This window comes from Myotis lucifugus, unplaced genomic scaffold (assembly GCF_000147115.1).
Source record: "Myotis lucifugus unplaced genomic scaffold, Myoluc2.0 scaffold_63, whole genome shotgun sequence".
Taxonomy (NCBI): Eukaryota; Metazoa; Chordata; class Mammalia; order Chiroptera; family Vespertilionidae; genus Myotis; species Myotis lucifugus.
In genome coordinates, this window is record NW_005871111.1 from 1928668 (window position 1) to 1934708 (window position 6041).

A 6041-nucleotide genomic window follows, 5' to 3' on the forward strand; every position below is an offset into this window, starting at 1 on the left:
TTGATAGAGGCAGTTTCTTAGAAAGGATAAGGGATTATTATTTTCTATAAAAAAGAAGAGCAAGTGTCCTTTAAAAATTTTAGGAGAATATTTATCATGTAATATTTATTATAGCCTCAGAATTGTCAGTCAACCACAATTCAATAGTACTCTACTCAATTGAGCTTTAAGACCAAACTAGAGATGAATTGAAAATGTGAAACATCAGACCAGGAAAATTGGAAATATCTTATTGATTCTAATATATAAATTTTATATTATTTTATCGTTTGAATCTTAAATTAATTCAGAAACCTTAAGCATTTTTGTGTGTTTTTCATGGCTATATAAAGACTTTCTTCTTGCCTATAAACTTTGAAAAATATTATATTTAGAGTTAGTATTGCAGACACATTTTTGAATTAGCATTTTCCTTTCTTTTTCACAGTCCTCTTTGACAGTTGGTGGCAAGCAATGGCCCAAAACATTCACAACTACAGTTATAAAATTTCACTTATTCTCTCACAATAAGAAAAATATGTTAAAAGTAGACAGTATATGTTTGTGATTAGGTAGAAAATTACTAACCAATTCCTCCAGAAATGTAGAAACTCAGTCTTGTCCTATTTTCAGTCAACAATATGATACAGATACCAGATGTCATCTAAGAGTGATTCATTAAAAAAAAATTCTGCAAATAATTATTTTTTATTTAAATTATTGAAAATTAAATTAATAATTATAAATATACATGTTATATTTATATTTTATACTAAGATATATAAATTAGTAAGAATTAGGAATTCATGAGTTACTTTATAAGCAGAAAGGGTAAGCAAAGGCAAGTTAGAAATTCAATATGAATCTGCTAACAAAAGGATGAGAGAATTATTGACAAGTTTTGAGTGTATCTAGGCAAATACACCCTAGTAAACTGACACAGATAAAAATATATGAATTAAAAAGGCTGCGAGCTGCCTTTGGAAGAAAGTAAGTACTGACCAATACTAGAAAGTGGAGAGGGGGCTGCCATGTTGCACAGTGCCAGCGATCACAATTTTCAGTGTATGTTCTGTGAATGTCACTCCCTGGAGTTGTACAGTGTGACATACTAATATTTACGTACTACTTGTTATTTACTTAGCACTGTTCTGGTCAATTCACTTATATTAAATTATAGCTAGTGAATCTAAGATGGGGAATTGGATATGGGATTAGGGAGACAATATGTCCTGGGACTTGGATTATCACATAATGGAACAAATAAGGAGAGTCTAAGGTCAGCATTCTAGTTAGTAATCAGAGGGTTTTAATGGATATATATATATATATATATTTAAATTAATTCCAAAATATTTAAAATAGATAGTACAGAAAAAGATTGACCCCACATTTCCGCTACCTCGACATTTTATTTTTCCTTGTCTATATTCCCTTCTATTTTTTGTTCATTTTCACATTACTCTAAGCATGCTTAATAGGTTGAATTTTGATTCTCATTGTTTAAATTTAGCTATTTTATTTGATGGAGAAGGCTACCATTCAGTCTTTCATATTTTGATTTGTATATCGATATTATCTTAAGCGTCTGATTTACATAGTAGTTTTACCTGTGTCTTATGACTGGTTCCTAATCCTGACCTACTGTGCTTGTCCAGTTCTGTGGCTACCAGCCTGTGTCTATACCTAAACAGACTTTTATTTTTATATGTAATATGTTCTTATAAACACTTAAAACAGTTGAATGTGAAGGAACTGAACCATACCTTTTTTCAGTGTTCCAGAGAGTATAAAAATATTTTAATTTTTTTACTTCTATTTTTTAAAAGGTACTTGATTGTTTATTTTTAAAAAATATGGTTTTTTAAAAATATTTTTAGAGAGAGAGGAAGAGAGAGGTTGAGAGAGAGAAGCATCAATTAAAGAGAAACATTGAGCCGTAACCGGTTTGGCTCAGTGGACAGAGCGTCGGCCTGCGGACTGGAAGGTCCCAGGTTCAATTCCGGTCAAGGGCATGTACCTTGGTTGCGGGCACATCCCCGGTGGGAGGTGTGCAGGAGGCAGCTGATTGATGTTTCTCTCTCACTGATGTTTCTAACTCTCTCTGTCCCTTCCTCTCTGTAAAAAAAATCAATAAAATATATTAAAAAAAAAAAAGAGAAACATTGAGCAGTTGCCTCCTGTATGCCCCCTCCTGGGGATCAAACCCGCAACCTGGGCTTGTGCCCTGACCTGGAATCAAACTGGTGACCTCTCAGTACATGGGACGATGCTCAACCAATTGAACCACACCGGCCAGGGCTAAAAATATTTTTTAATTATAATTTTTTTCAATTATATAGGCTTGACGTGATCTTGGATGATATAGTTCTGGCATTTCATAGGTGTCTTTATTTTTGTTCTTTTGTAGTCATAGAGCTTATTGACTTACAGTCCAGTGAGCATTTCTTTGAGACTAATGATTGTTTCTATCTTTATACTAATTATATTAAATTTATGAGACCTACATTTCTTATCATGAGTTTTAGCACTTTCATTTTTCCATTTTTCTGTCATGTTTACAAAATAGGGGGAAATGAAGTGTAAAATCCCGATAGTATATAAGCTGCTATACAAAGATTGTGATATTGCTGGCAGGCAGCATTGGCTCAGAGCTCAAAATGTTTGTCAGCTGATGTTCAAAAGTCCCAACTTCATAATATTTAAGGTGATTTAAGGAAATCAGATTGCATATGAAAGTCTAATGTCTTTGATTTTAGCCATCTTAGTGGGTGTGAAGTGGTATCTTGTGTTTTTTTTAAAGTAATAGCATTATTGAATTGTAATTCATCCTTTTAAAGTGTACAGTTCAGTGGATTGTAATATCTTTTTTAAAAAACATTTCTTTTTTTAAAATTTTTATTTATTTCAGAGAGGAAGGGAAAGGAAGAGAGAGATAGAAACATCAGTGATGAGAGGGAATCATTATTGGTTGCCTCCTGCTCTTTGGACTGAGCCAGCAACCCAGGCATATGCCCTTGACCAGAATCAAACCTGGGACCCTTTGGACCACAGGCCGATGCTCTATCCACTGAGCCAAACTGGCTAGGGCGATTGTAATATCTTTACAGAGTTATGCAATGGTCACCACTGTCCAATTCCAGAACATTTTCATTATTAAAAAAAAAATACCCTGTACCTATTAACCTACTTTCTGTTTGCATGGATTCCAGGTATTTCACATAAATGGAATCACAATATGTGGTCTTTTGTGTCTGATTCTTTTCACTTAGCATGCTTTCAATATTTATAGCATGTATCAGCAGCACTTTATTCTTTTTGGTGACTGAATAATATTCCATTAGGTGGACATACCACATATTCTTTATTTATCAGTTGATAGACATATGGGTTGTTCCCACTTTTTGGCTAGCTATAAAAATAAAAGTGTAATATGCTAATTAGACCGGACAGCCGAACGACCTTCTGGACATCATTCTGGACATCCTTCCGGATGAAGCTATGGCAGGGGGGCTGAGGCAGAGGCAGTTAGGGGTGATCAGGCAGGCAGGCGAGCGGTTGGGGGCAATCAGGCAGGCAGGCAGAGGCAGTTAGGGGTGATCAGGCAGGCAGGCGAGGAGTCAGGGGCAATCAGGCAGGCAGGTGAGTGGTTAGGGGCAATCAGGCAGGCAGGCAAGTAGGGGCAATCAGGCAGGCAGGTGAGTGGTTAGGGGCGATCAGGCAGGCAGGGGAAGTGGTTAGGGGTGATCAGGCAGGCAAGCAGGCGAGCAGTTAGGAGCCAGCAGTCCCAGATTACGAGAGGGATGTCCAACTGCCGGTTTAGGCCCTATCCCGCAGGGATCCTGCAGCAGGATCGGGCCTAAACCAGCAGTTGGACATCCTCTGAGGGGTCCCAGATTGCGAGAGGGTGGAGGCCGGACTGAGGACCCCCCCTCCCGTGCACAAATTTTGTGCACCGGGCCTCTAGTTTTGAATAATTCTGTAATGAACATTGTTTTCCTTTCTCCTGTGTATATACCTAGGAGTGGAATTGCTGGTCATATGGTAGCTCTGCGTTTAGCCCTTTAAGGAAATGCCAAACTTTTCCATAGTGACTACACAATTTTACAATCCACCAGCAATGTTATAAGGGTTACAATTTTGTACTTTCTCACCAACCCTTGTTACTATCTTTTTTATTTCAGCCATCTAGTGTTTCTAAAGTGGTACCTTATGTGCATTTTCCTAGTGACAAATTATGTTGAGCATCTTTTCATGTGTTTGTTGGCCATTTGTATATCTTCTTTGGAGAAATATGTATTCAAATTCTTCCCTCATTTTGAATTGGGTTATTTGTCTTTCTATTAGTGAGTTGTAAGAGTTTTTTGCATATTCAGGATACAAGGCTTTTATCAGCTATATGATTTACAAACATTTTCTCTCATTCTGTGGTTTATCTTTTTGCTTTCTTGATGGTGTCCTTTGAAACATAAATAGTTTTAATTTTGGTAAAGTCCAATTTGTCTACCTTTTATTTTTTCTTTGCTTATGCTTTTGGTGTTATATTTAAGAAGCCATTGCTTTATCTGAAGTCTCCAAGATTTATACCTTATACTTCCTCCTAAGAGTTTTATAGCTTTAGCTCTTACATAGAGGTTTTTAAAAATTCATTTGGGGTGGATGGAGGGAGATTAACCACATATGCATAGCCCATGGACACAGACAATAGTCTGGTGACAGCCTGGGAGAGGCAAGTGTGGGGTGGAGGGGATCAATGGGGGAAAAATACAAAAGAACAAACAAACCAAGGGGGATATCTGTAATACTTTCAACAATAAATATAAATTAAAAAATAAATTTAAAAGTAAAATTCATTTTGATTTGATTTTTGTATATAGTCTGAGATAGGTATCCAAATTTCTTCTTTTGCTTGTGGAAGTCTAGTTGTCCCAGCACCATTTGTTGAAAAGACTATTTTTTCCCCCATTGAATGGTCGTGATCTTCTTATCAAAGATCAATTGACCATAAGTATAAGGCTTTCTGGACTCTCAATTCTATTTCATATATATGTCTATCCTTTGCCAGTACCACACTATCTTCATTACTATAGATTTGTAGTACATTTTGAAATTGGGAAGTGTGAGTCATCCAACTTTGTTCTTTTTCTATATAATTTTGGCCAATTCTGAATCCCTTGCATTTTAATATGGATTTTAAGATCAGTTTGTCAATTCTGCAAAAATTGTCTTCATTTTTTTTGTTTATTTATTTATCTATCTATCTTGCTATTTCTTTGAAATGAGTTGACAGTTCCATCTCCTAAGTTCTGAAATGGCCAACAGACCATAGAAAGACATTTCTTTAGGCTCCTGCTGGAAACCAACAGCTTAAGCAAATTGCAGGCCTTGATTCAGGGCCAGTCTTTATTTTTAAAACATAAAGTGTTTTTGAATTTTTATATAGCGTGAAATTGCCCCAAACACCAAAGGAATACAACATGCAAAACATAGGTGGTACAGCAATTGTCATAATCTATAAGAACATACCAAATTAGATAGTATATCACATTATACTAGTACCATAGGATCAGCTAGAACAAGTGTTTCAAAAGTAAGACTTTACATAGTCACTCAATACTACTAATTTGGGGGGGAAAAATGAATCCTTACATTTAGGGAAAAACCAGTGTTACTCTGTGAAGCTCCAGTGTTACAGGGTGGAGATGGCATTCGTGAACTGGCTGAACTATGGAGTGAGGCTGGCTCTGCTCAGATAGCCACGTTAGCATGTACTAGCTGCATGGCCTTGAATAAGTTACTTATCCTCATCTATAAAATACAGATATTGCAACCATCACATTGGGCTATTGTGAGGATTTAGTGAGAAAATATGCAGAAACACTTAGAAAGTTGCCGGGCACATTGTGAATCTTCAGTAAGTTTAGCCTTTAAAACTGTGATCAAAATTTAATTCATCTCTAAAGATTTGAAAAGGCTTTAAGGAAATGTTTGCTTTTTTTTTTTTTGAACTAGCCTTGGAGAACAAGAATTAAAAAAGAAAAAAACAACAAGGAAATCTCTTA

General features: G+C 35.9%; 1 non-coding gene across 1 annotated transcript; it reads right to left on the reverse strand.

Moving 5' to 3' along the window:
• Positions 1 to 5242: 5242 nt before the first annotated feature.
• On the reverse strand, positions 5243 to 5379 carry LOC111826261. The gene has a single exon (XR_002829545.1). It is a non-coding gene; the product is annotated as a small nucleolar RNA SNORA2/SNORA34 family (small nucleolar RNA).
• Positions 5380 to 6041: the final 662 nt, after the last annotated feature.